Below are 13436 nucleotides of genomic sequence, written 5' to 3' on the forward strand. Positions count from 1 at the left end.
GCTGTTTTGTCAATAATGTTTGCCAGATAATTAAAGAGCCCTGGGAGACAATGATAAACATTGTTTAGAGGCTGATCCCTGGCAAGCGCCAAGCAGTGTATCATTGCTGTCTCCGGAATACACACGATTAGCCCGGTCTCATTACTGATATAATAAACGACGTGGCTTTGGTTTGCAGGGAGGACGCACTTGCAACAGGGGCAGATTAGAAAAAAAGTGGTGAAACACGTCGCCTCTTTAATAGACCTGGGATAAAAACAGAGAGATGGATTATCTGCAGTGTGACTGCAGATAATGTTTGTGATATTTGCAAAGTCAGGTCTGCAGCCAGTCATAGTGCTTTCCACCATATATTTGAAATTGCTGAGATCACTGTTTAATAAAGTGGACTTCTACATTCTTTGCTTCCTTTATTTGTTTCACTCCGCATCAAACCCTGCCTTCTCCTCCATCCCCTCTCTCGCTCTCTCTCTCTCTCTCTCTCTCTCTCTATCTCTCTGTGAAGTTAATGCTGTAGCTCAGCCGCGGCCCACCAGCCCGTCTCTCTTTACAGTTGGTGTATCCACACAGAGGTTTAAAATATGCCCCTTTATCTGAGCCGCCCAGGCGGGAAAATGAAAGGGATGTCAGTCCTTAGAACCCTGGGAAAGCGCCTGGCTCAACCGCCAGTGTCAAAACCGAGGGGAGGGCACCAAGCGGGCAAACACACTGCACACAGTAATAGACTTTTTCTGTCAGTGAGCAATGTCGGAAAGCGGTAAGAAAACGGTCTTAGTAGGGCAGTGGAGCTCAGGATTTTATGCCTTTATGATTTGGGGGCTCTCCATAACAACCACAACTGGCTTTATTAACAGAAGCACAACTGGAAAATCAACATCTAGTGTACGACCTTCCCCCCTGCCTGTAAACTGAATCCTCATGCACAAAAAATACCTTTTTATTGTTTGCTTGTAAAAACCACTCTTCAATATTGACCACATTCCAGCCTTTGCGCTCTATCCATGTGTAAGAATGAGCAGATATTGCATGACTCCCTCTCTCCCTCATAACTGACATCGCAGGCAAAGAATAAATGCTGTCTCTTTGCATTAGTAAATCCTAGTTAATTTACTTTGTCAGAAAACAAGGAAGTATGCATCCCTGGAGGCCATGATGGAGACAATCCGACCGCCTTCAGAGAATCTCTGCCATCGCTCTCCATCTCCCACGCAACCTCCACCAGAAAATCAGCATCACCGTGCACTCTGAGAGACAACAGTGCCGACTAGACAAGAGCCTGTTTATAGCACAAATGATATTATAAACACAGCATGTGGCGTGTTGTCTTTAGAAAAAGATTCATTATAGGCTATAAGCTAGAAAGATTTGCAGCATGCTGTGTAGAGGGTAACTAAAGTGTGTGTAAAAATTAATTTGCATAATCTGGAGTCCTCTTCAAAATGCGGTGCCGTTGTTTGAAAACATAACAGGTTTTAACTTATTGACTCAGCCCAGCACAGACTCGCTGGACAGTTTAGTCTAATACCTGGCACGGACTGCAGCTGCATGAGAGCGAGCCTGAGCACAGTCATGAGTGGCTGTCTGGCAAATGAACCCATGTGGGACACTGTGTAAGGTGTGAAGACCTCTTGGAGGAGGCTGCAGTGTGCGCTGGCTTGCAGGCATGCTCCAGTATCAGGAGAGACAAGGCAAACACAGCAGATCAGTACTGAAACCGTAAACCCACTGACCCAGCATGAAGAGGGAGAGGGGAATAATTAGTGACTGTACTCACAACTCAAAGGAGAGGGGGAGAGAGAGAGAGAGACGAGGAGAAAGGAGGGCGGGGGGGGGGGGGGGGGGCACGCACACACACACAACACACACACAAAACACACACACAGAGCACGCAGTTGGAGGATGAGGACAATGAGTTTGTTTAGCTTAAACAGGATTTATAAGCCAAACAGACACACGCCAACGCCACTCACTTAGACACATACTATCTCTTTTTCTCTCTATCGCTACTCCTTTCTCTCGCCGTCTCACCAACACAGACACACAGCTGAGGCTCTGTGAGGATTTCATCAGCAGTAAAAAAAAAAAGTGAGGGTAATTGCTTGCGATGGTGAGAAATCTTGAGTGCAGGCGGCAGCGGTGGGCGAATGGATGGATGGATGGAGGGAACATTTTGTTCCTCCTGTGCGGGCTCTGACTCTCATATTGTTCCCGGTGAGGCCGGGTGTCATTTATGATTCAAGGGCCCCAGCCTCTCGGCGGATGGGAACAGGACATGGCCATTGTGACGTCCCCTGCGCTCGTTTCTCAAAGAACATCAAATCAAACATGCATGAGACGGGGACAGGGGTGGGCCAGCAACTTCTCTCTTCACTCTCTCCCTCTCTGCACTCTGTTTCACTCTCTTATCTCAAAAAAAAAAAACACTTAGTAGAAGCCTGTGTCTCCCTGATGTCGGGAGAGTCCAAGGTTGAAGCGACAGCTCTTCAGAAACAGGAGTTAAGCTGATGTTTTGCCTACATTACACCACTTAACTGGATATCTGTCAACACAACTGACAGACAATGCAAAAAGACACAGCACCTTAATCTCAAGGCAAAATCATTACGTCGGCTTTTAATGCGGAGAAGCTTCCTTAACAGCACCGCCCTCTCTGACACACCTGGGACCAGCCGAGCGCGGCTACAGCTTCTTCTACGGTTGGTTGCCAAACAACACCGTTTGTTTTTACTTGAGGTTATATGCCTTGCTCAAAGACTCAGCAGCACTCAGCAGTGACTCTCCTGACTTTCTCAGCCACCTCGGGCGTTTAAACCAGCCGTGCCTCAGCCACAAGACCGCACCACGGTGCCAAGGTTTGCAGCTTGAAGGACAGTGGTGACAGGCATGTGGTTTTCTTATCCCCGTGCCTCATGTTGGTCCACGTTTGGCTCCCTTACACCTAACTGATGTCATCACAGTCAGTCAGCCAGGATGAGTTACATCTGCTGGGTGCTTCATTTTCTGTGTATTAGTTACACTGCAATTACCGGGCTTTAACTTGTAGAGAGCTTGACTGCAGACTTATGGGTAGAATTACAACAACGTTTTAGGAAGTAGTTAAGTGTCTGACACGAGGGCACAACCTCAGCTCAAACTCAACATTGCAAGCTGTAACTCCCTCTAAAGCCCTTGTGCTCAAAATTAGTCTTTAAAATGCTCCGAGGCAACACAAGTTTTTCCTTATTAAAAGCAAAATAGGCACATTGAAAACAAAGGCCCAGTCTAGATGAAAAGCACTGCCAAGTCAAACCACAAGTGAGACAGAGAGAGAGAGAGAGAGAGAGAGAGAGAGACAGACAGAAACAAAGGCTGACTTCTGCTCGGGACATGAGTAGGTGGGTTTGGGCTGATGTCGAGACACCAGAATACAAGAATCCATGTCAAGCCAACAGGCAGCAAGTATTTCACAGCACTCCTCAAACCAACATGAGCAGTTAGATGAAATGTCAGGCTGTCAAAACATTGATTAGCGTTCGCCAGGTTTTAAGCACTTAGCAGGCTGCAGCTGTGCCAACACACAGTAAACAGCAGCAACTTGTTAAATTGCTGAGTAACAAAAAGCTAATTACTCAGACACAAGCAATTAGTTGTTTTTTCCTGTACATACTTCTAATCAGTATTAGCTCGCTGCTTCGCCGAGGTTCGAAGATATGGAGTAAGGTGCAATCACTACCCTTCTGCTTTCTGTGAATAATCAGCGTGCAAGATCGAAGAATAGCTGCAGGTGTTTGAAACTGAATTCGTTATCTAACTTGTTGCAGCCTGATCCTTTTAAAAAACGATTAAATGGTGTTAAAGAGATGTTGTTCAAAGTTATGAGAGCTCCGATTTTGAAACACTGGTTCGAGTATCCTGCATTTTCTTGTCTTCTTTCCGTTCTGTCTTCATAATTGTTTTAAGAAACAAACATACGTCCATTTCCTCGTGTTTAGCTGCAACTTGCACCACTGCCAGTGCGTGTTTTGTGTTTTCCTGGCACATTTCTGGCATCATCCCCTCCACATTGTGGCGTAGAGGCCGAGACAACCCAGTCTCAGGGAGCATCCTTGCATTTGCACTCGGAACCACATTAGACGGCCTTTGAAAACACCCAAATCTGATTTCAAAGTGAGTGTACCGCAGCCTTTAGCTTGCCTAGTGAATCAGACTCTCTTCTGTCTTGTCTCACAGCCCGGCCGGCCGGCTGGCTGGCTGGCTGGCTTGCTGGCTGGCTTTTTGCAGAGAGGCCCCAGGAGGGACAACAGAAGGAAAGAAAACTCACACATACACACACAAACAACACACACTTCCAAGTTTCAAACAGTTGCAGATGGCTTTAATTCCTTGCCCTCTTTCTTTCACATTTTATCAGGTAAGCTACTCTGAACAAGCGTGCCTTCTTTTCATGCCTTGCTGAGATGACTTAACGTTGCTTCGTCAGAAGGAGGGAAAAAAAAAAAAAAAAAAAAAGTCGAACAGCACTAATTAATGTGGTGCGGCTGACAAGTGTTGCTGCTGAAACAATTTCATTACATCACCAATTTAAATTACCGAGGAAGGAGACACTGGAGGGTGCACCCATTGAAAATCTGTTTAACACACTCTCTTAGACATATAGGGAGTGGACACAATAACATGAACACCTGCAATCCAATGCAATACTTCTGCAATAAATACTGACTGTGCCAAGCCTGTAATGCTTAAGCGGAGTCGAGACTGTGTCAGATTTCTTAGGAAACAGGGCTTTTAGGATGACTGATTTGATGCTGGGGATGACAGAACATTCACTCGTTATCTTACCTGATGATAACAGAATAGCAGCACATTCAGTAAGATATGGGTGGCTGTAGATGAGATATTACAGTACATATGTGGTAACACAAAACTCCACAAATCTTAGCAACAAAGCAAAGGATTGCTGGTCTGCACCTAATCACACTCTCTTCCACTTCAGCACCTCAATAATGAGGATAAAAGCCCTCTTTCAACCACCCCTCCCAAAGTTTAGTTGTCCTGTAGCAGGGTGCACGGTAATGAAAGAGTGACAGTCTCCTCCTCCTCCTCCTCCTCCTCCTCGTCCCGCCGGGAGCCCCCTCTCTGCTGCGCTCTGCCCCGGCTGGCCTCACATCCAGACGGGAGGAATTTAACGGGGAGGGTCCGCCAGACTGAAGGCAGAAGGCTGCGCTGCTGAGTCAAGCAGCCCATCCACACTCCGCTGCAGAAAGGCTTAGAAAACGTGGTCCTGCTGGTCTTTATCTGGGATTCAGAGAGTTTTATGTCAAGGGACCCAGATGTAGTTTGGACTGAAATGTTTTCAGGGGATGCATGCAGTGACACCTGAGCATTATGCCTAAATATCAACAGCAAATCAAATTTTAATGTGGAAGTAAACTATTTCTGACTTTACTAGAGTCCCATTAAGGGCCCCCAGGGGTCCCAATGACCTTGCATTGGGAGCCACTGATCTCTGAGAGGATCCAATCAGTGTTATCAGCCATCAATCATGATGGCAAAAGTCAGTGAAAGCCGCATTACATGGTGTGGCTTAACAGACCACAGCAGAGTAACATATGGACATGCCTGCTAGTTGCATTACAACAGGTAGCCGACAACAGCCTTGAAGGGAGTCAACAAGCCCAGACACACTGCTCACTGTTAGCTAAGTGACATACATCTCAGTTTAGCCTCGACCGAGCCATCAGCTGATCGACCGAGACACACACACACACACACACACCTGCAATCACTGAGTTCATAACACATCCCTGTCCAGCGTCTTCACAATAAATGCTTACGCCTATCTTGAAGTAATCCTGCAGACACACGCTGACTTTCGCTCCGGCTACAACAACTCGTCTACACCAGGCAGAGCCGTGGGATAGAAACCGCACTCACCAGCCTGGATGTTACGCTGCGTTAACCCGCTCTGTTACCGCTCAAGAAATCCGCCACCCCCCACTCCACCCCCCCGTCACCCCCGACAGGAGTTCATCAGCGGCTGTGAAAGGTTTCTAAGAGGTCACCCTATTGTTAGCAGGTAGTATCTGTCCAGTGGGAGGCAAATCCCCATCTTGGGCAACACACGGGCACATTCAAACCCCCGCTTTGCAACAAAAAGCACAGGCAGCCGCGAAACTTACTTTCAGCTCGGACCTCGGTGGCAATTCCGCGTATCGTTCCTCCAAACCTCGTGTTTACGGTGCTCCTCTCTCTCGGTCTCTCCACTCCACAAAGACGACGTGAGAGCCCCGGAGACGGTGTGAGTGAGTGGCTGAATCAACTACCGTGGAGCACGGCAAGTTGAAGTGTCAGATTACACTGGCTATTCAGTTACCAGCGAGAGCCGTGCTCGGCGGTCGGTGGGAAAACGCGACCTGGATTCCCGCGGAAGGACACCATGTGTAAAGGTGTAACCACACGCTAATAGGCTGCTAACGGCACATTTCACACTGGAGCGGACTGCGGCTCGCAGCTCCAGCTATTGTCTGATTCTGCTGTAATCACACCGGTAGTTACTGGTTCAATCAACAATAGCTTAATATTAACTTTATTAGCTATTAGTTGAAAATAAAGTAAAATAATTTAACATATACACACAAGTAAAATATGTTTAGCATATACAAGGGCAATAGTATAACACCATTATAACAACAATGATATGGGGCTTTAAAAATATTATTATTCATTATGCTAATGACACCAATAATATTGTTAATAATGTCAGAAAATAGTTTTTATAATAAATAAATAAATGTCCATCCCAATTTCCCACAGCCTCATTTTTTTTGTTTTTGTTTTCTTTCTTCATCCAAACCCAAATATATTCAATTTAATATCTTTTAACACAGAGGAAATCCTGAATGTTAGAAGCTGGCATCAAGCTGTGTTTGGCATTTTTGGCAATTTTTTTGCGGGACAATTAATCAGTTCTGTAAATTGTTGCGGGATAGTTTTCTAAACAATTAAATTAAGGTGTAAATACAGTGTAATATAATAGCTCTTATTGTTGATGGAATTTATTTTTAGTAAAATGTATTTACTAAAGTGTTGCTATTTTGTTATTAACAAATAACTTAATAATAATAGTAATAATAATAATAATAATAATAATAATAATGTCATGATAATTATTATGATTTCCTCATTAAAATTATTGTAATTGTAGCAGAAGTACAAATAGGTTGTAATAATATGACTATTGATCGTAGTAAGTACTACGTTAATACTAAACTATTAAAGTACTAGTTTTTGCTTTGACTTGTTTTACATTTCACTTCCCACTTCCCATATGTGTGTGTGTGTGTGTGTGTGTGTGTGTGTGAACCTTTGCAACCTGCGCCCCGCTCCAGCACGCCTGCAGGCGGGGCTCCATGTTTTGCGGATCGCCGGTCTCCGGTGGAAGCCTCGGAATAACAAAGACGTGTTTGAGAGCAGCGGCAGGCTGGGCTGAGCGGTGACGTCAAGGAACAATGTCTCTCCTCCCGACGCGCACGCACACACGCACGCACGGCTCACGCGCGCGCGCGCGCGCACGCACGCCAGCACACAAGCTCTTCCCTTCCTAGTCAGGCAAGGCTGAACTGCCCAGAGGGAGGGCCGCTCAGTTCGCAGTGCATCAGATAGAATCACTCACTCCTCATGCTGTGCCTGCACACAGGATTTCTTCAGTGTTTTTTTTCTATTTATTTGTTTATTTATTTTTTTGCAAAAAAAAAAACCCAACAAAATAAAACATTGAGGTGGCAGATCAGTCACTGCAAAAGTAGGCCTTTGTGTGCACTTTACGAACACCTTATTTCCTGTGGCTGATAAATTTAGGTACAGGGTCATCAATAAAGGTGACAAGATTAGGTCTGCTGAAAGGTAATTCACAATTTCCCTTCACACAATGTCATCAGTTCAGGGCCCAAATTCCTGTCAGCAGCTCCTGGCCCAGGCTTCTCTCCTATTTGAAGGGAAGGAAGGGGCTGCCATCCTTCTGGTTTCCTGCCTGCGGGGCTCCTGACACTGATGCAGTGAGGGCCTGAACAGGGTATCAGCAGCGAGGGGGTGGGTGGGTGGGTGTCTCTATCACTGTGTCTCAAGGACACCCCAGCCCCCTGGTCGACGGAGCTATCCACACTGATGGGGACAAATGCGGCCAGTGACATCACCGGCTCTGACAGTCACTCATTTTTATTTCGGGGGCCTGTTTCTTAGATGGAGATTGGATGAGCAGTCAATGTCACAATGCTGTAGCTGTGAGCTCATGAGCAGATTTTTTTTTTCTCTGGAATTGGCTTGTCGAGATGACCCTTCTTTGTTCTGACACCACTTCTGTTACTGAGGTTTTTCATCTGTCATGTCGCAACAGAAATATTGATGCGGGCACTATGATTCACATAAGACACTTCCTATATGCAGGGTTTTTTTCTAAAATCCTCAGGGCTTCTTGTTGTCAGACAATTTGAGCCTTTTTTCAGTTTAATAGGAGACAAGTACAGGTTTCTGATACCCCTGAGCTTAGGATCAACAACTGACAGATCTATTGCTGCCTTTTGCCATTTAGGTTTTAGTCTGATCATAATATTACCTGTTCTGGATCATCCGTCAAGTTTTTGTTTAATTCCAACTTAAGGTGACAAGGTCTGTTATGGGTGTCAAGGGGGGGCCCGCAGCTGGTCGGGTCGCTCTCCAGTGACACTCTCCGGTGCAGAAGAATGGCTTGTTATCAGAAGTCCTCGTTTTCATAGCAAGGCGTGCGCCTCAGCCTCTCCAAAATAATACGGCCAGATGGCTGCCAACAAGATGGATGGATTATAGGTGGGGTGACTTCAGCTTGACTTGGCTCTGTGTATAATTTCATATGCGCAGTATTTCAAAGGGCTGAGTGAATGCATCAAAGGAGAACAAAGAGAACTCTCAGTGAAGCATGCTCCGACAAGGTTAATACATATTGCATTGTGTTGGAGAGTATCAAATTAACATATGAAAACTGTTTAGACCTAAGAACATTAGTGACGATCAAGGCCCGACTTGGCTCCCGACTTGTGTTCAGACATGAAATGATGTACTCTTGGCCACGTTGCTGTAGGCTTTCTGCTGGTGGCAAGGAGGCAGCAGGGGGAGTGATGGATGCTGCTCAGGCTTCATGTAGCTACATGATGGAGGGAGACTTTCAGTTGTGCTGACATAAGCGCTCCCATTCACACTGAGGTGTGATGGTTGTTTACAGTGCCACCCTGCTGTCACCACCATGAGGCTCTTGCTGCTGAAAACACTACACTGAAATACTAATAAACAAGTTCTATCATCGTGTGCAGAGTGATTGAGTGACTGACTAATTTCTCTTTCACACTGAAGCAAAGGGACATTTTCCTTTGGCGTAAATGGGTTTTCAGACCCGGGTCAGCAACACTGCTCCTGACCAGGTTTTTTACAAGGGTCTAGCACTGTTGCCTTGGTATATAAAAGACCCTCTTGATTGCTATATAGAAACTGTTGTAAAATGATAATAATAATAATCCTAAACAGTCAATTGGCAATTGTGAAGTCACCACCTTTAATGACGTTCACAATATCTTTGTACAGATCATTTTGTAGTTTAGCGATGAGGAATGCCAGTAGCCACCAGCAAGTCTTGGCATTTAGTACGGTAGACCAACTGAATGACAGTGATTCCTTTTTTTACACTGAAGCAAAGGCCAAAAGGAACAAAAAACATTTGCCTCTGGTGTAAATGGTCAACAACACTGCCTGTGCCCAGGTTTTAACAAAGCTCCAGCACTGTTGCTTTGGTGCATAAAAAAGTCAACAAGGATTACTATGGTAACCACATGCCTGCCATATGGTTACTGTACTAAGGTGATAATAATAATAATAACAATAATAACCCCACTAAAGTATATTAGCAGCAGTCTCAAGCCATGTCTGCTAACTGCTGCAGTGAGTCTGTTTCATCATGCAAGTTTCTGCATACAAGCTCTTCACTAGAATAAATGTGTGTCTTAGCTGTGATGTATGAGAAGTCTGCAACTAGAGATCAATTAATCTCTTAACTTTTTTTTTTGGATTAATAAATTAATTTAAAAAAAAAAAAACAATTTTCCACAGGGTTTGATCTTCTTCAAATTGCTTGTTTTGTCTGACCACCTGTGACATGTTTCCTTGATAAATGACCCAAACAATTAACCATTTACCAAACTTGTTTTCACTTGATTTTCTCTTGACTGTCTAATCATACAATCGAATGAATATCATTCCAGCACTAACTTCAAGTTGATGGCAGCAACCTGACCCGAGCACATGATCAATAGCCAGTTATGACTGGTTAAATGAGGACTGAACCCAATTAAATGTCCCATTTAAAAAAAAAAAATAAAACAGCAATTTTTGTGTGTGAAAGTGATATAACTGATTGACCGAGTGACTGACGGAAGAGCTCATATTTAGAACAAGTCGAGAAGATATGGGGCATTAAATGGATCATCTCCTGCAGAGAAAAGGCAGAGGAGCACTATTCTAAAACAAGACAAGAGAAGTCTGGTTGAGTACACCATTGATTGTCTCTGGCTGCGAGAAGAACAAGGAGCTGAGAGGGAAAGAGAGAGAGAGAGGGACAGAAAACAGATGATTCGACTGCTGGCTTGTGGAAGCTTGGACAGCCTTTTATAGATGCTCTCTCTCTCTCTCACTGTTCCTCTCTCTTTCTCAAATGTTCTCTCTGTTTCTCCTCTGTTTTTTCACAGTGTATGTCGACTGAGCAGCGGCAGATAAGGCAGACAGCCGGGGCCCCATGCTGACTGGCCCGACTGGCTGTGGGGAGCACAGAGGCAATCAATGAGTGCTCACAATAGAGTGCCAGCATTCAGATAGCTAACAGCTCCCCGAGGCCATGGGAGGGAGGTGGAGAAGAGGGGGATGATACAAGGAAAGAGGGAAAGAGAGGAGAGAAAAGCCAGGGGAAGGTGGAGGAAAGCGGGTGAGGTGATGTTGTGCTTTAACACATGGGTGTCATAGGTTGTTTCCACGCCACTGGTAGAAATAAACAACGTGTACGAAGCACTAAAGCACATATTCCTTCATGGTTGTTTATGCTCAGTAAAGCATGTGTAACTTGAGGTCAGGAACTCTTGACTGCATCTGAAGCAGGACTCTTCAGTTATGAGATGTGAAGTGTGGAGTGGTGTTCTGCTGCTCGGGGTGATGGCTGTAGTGATAGTGCTATTTTTAGTTGGCTTCTTCTTGCCCTCATTGTAGCATGGTTTGCGTGTTTGTATGCATGCATATGTGTGAGCCTTGTTTTTTTTTTTGTTTTTTTTTTAAAAACATCATTATGCAATGCAGTATCTGACCTTGGGAAGAACATGTACCAGAGGGATAGGGAGAGAGCTGAGTAAATGTGTGACCACTTCAACCTCTGTGTCATCCTTGACTGCACAACTAGCTACCTCACTAGTCACAGAGCAGCTCTCATGAGGATTCAGGACATTATTAATTCAGTGTATTCATTTCCATAGGTTGCCAGCTCGCTGTGTTACACTCGTACCAAAGAAAAAAAGGTGACTTTTTGTAATATTTGAAATATAATCGATATTCTCCTTTTTGCTACAAAACCAGCAGAATTCCCATTTAAAACACCCCTCACAACCTGCCATTTGAAACAGCTTTCTGTAACAATCTTTGCATTGTAACGAGGATCTCGTGACTGGAGTTAAAAAGGAAAACAGGCTGGCAGACAAGCCACCTAAGCTAGTGCCTATTTCTCAGGATGACATTAATATAATAGTGCTGGTGCCCAAAACAACTTTGTATTGATTCTCATAACCTTTTAAGCCAATCGATTGCTGCACTCTAACTCAGAACGCTTTGGCATGGGCATGTTTTCAAGCAAGGATTTGTTGCAGTGTTGCATGTTAAATATTGTGTCTTGTGAAGTCATTTCTGCTGATGTGTGTTTAATTCATCTTCATTCAGCTTTTTTAAAATGAATCTCCTCCATGATCGATCATTTTATCTTACGAGCGTTTTTTTCTGTCAAGGGTGTCTTGGTATCACTAACTACTGAATGTTTGGTGTTTTTCAAGATATAAATACTTTGTTATGACATCTGTTGTAATCTGCTTCCATCCTTGCCACGGTGACTCACGCACCCCTGGTTTTCAATAGTCCTATTGCTTCCCAACCTGCTGGTCATGGTGACTCATCCTTAAACACATTCTTGAGATCCATTTAGTATTTGCTGATCCTCGAGGGAGTTCATGAGAAAGCTGAATGGCCAAAGACACTGGGGTTGATTGTAATTGTATGGCAAGCTCACTGCAGTTCCTGCTGAAGTGTGGCTGCAGGTGTCAAGGCAACCAGATTTTTTTTTAGTAGCGCAGAGGGGCTCAGCCTTTCATGTGTACCTGCGAAACATTCTCAGTACACATGGAAACTATGCCCGCTCTGAACATGACATGGTAATAGCCACCACTTAGTTGTTGTTGGTTGTGCTGAAGTACTCGGTTCCTTTTGTTAAACTACAGCTGTTAGAAGAGCATTTATGGGGTTTAAAGTGTCCGCCTGTTTTCCAAAAAACAGAGTCTTTTAGTCAATCAGAGAAACATTTTCTGCAGTGTGGTTGGTGAGATTTTTGAAAGCAAATCTTGGCTGAAAGCCATTTCCCTACTTTTCACATTATACACCCTCTGATCCAGTTGACTACACTCATATGAAAAAATAGCTTAGAATCATACACTGCATGTCGTACACAAACATGTGCATTCAGTGCTTGTGTATTTTGGCTTACATGATTATGTTACCTTTTCTATATATTGAATTCAAAAATATACTTTTACTATTTCTGTGTAGCCTATGATTGCCTGGAATCTGTAATATGACAAACAAACCAATGAAATACAAACCAAACATATGGTACACATTGTTGAGAAGTCATCAGAATCATGTTGGATAAAACATTGCATTTATCCGTGAATTGTAGAGCATCTGTGATATTAGTTAACTTCTTTCATATGGATATTGTGGAATTTAAAGGGGACTAGAATGGAAGGGGACGTTCATTACACTAGCACTGCAAGGGAACACCAACAATGTCTACTTAGCATCTTGACAACAGAAACACAGCCTGTAGCCTGCTTAAGAGCTTTAGCCATCCCAAATCTCTGTGATTATATACATTAACAATGACTAATCAGGTTATACAACCTACAACTCTCCAGCTCTCCAAAGCACTCTGTGACTGAGATCACAACCTCCCTCTCGTGTGTCTCTGGAGGGCAAGTGTTTTGTGCCTCAGAGTTCAGGACGGAGCTCGGAGCCGCAGAGCAGCAGGAGGAGGTATTGAATCTCCTCCAGAAAAAATAAATAACGCCCTTGTCTGCAAGTGACCGGTGCTCACTCCCAGACTTTCAAGGCGGCTCGAGTTACTGTGGCCCCTG

General features: G+C 44.3%; 1 protein-coding gene across 4 annotated transcripts in view; it reads right to left on the bottom strand.

Annotated features, from left to right (window-relative positions):
* The window catches only part of zmiz1a (zinc finger, MIZ-type containing 1a), a 97389-nt gene extending 90977 nt beyond the window's left edge, over nucleotides 1-6412 (bottom strand). Inside the window, exon 1 of one of the 4 annotated variants that reach the window (XM_071480475.1) lies at nucleotides 6159-6412. The gene's annotated coding sequence lies outside the window, so the exon portion shown is untranslated. The remainder of the gene's footprint in view (nucleotides 1-6158) is intronic. The other 3 variants (XM_071480473.1, XM_071480472.1, XM_071480474.1) reach the window with 3 other exon arrangements.
* Nucleotides 6413-13436: the final 7024 nt, after the last annotated feature.

Source organism: Trachinotus anak, unplaced genomic scaffold (assembly GCF_046630095.1).
Source record: "Trachinotus anak isolate AG129_WGS33_773 ecotype Australia unplaced genomic scaffold, CSIRO_AGI_Tana_v1 ptg000007l, whole genome shotgun sequence".
Taxonomy (NCBI): Eukaryota; Metazoa; Chordata; class Actinopteri; order Carangiformes; family Carangidae; genus Trachinotus; species Trachinotus anak.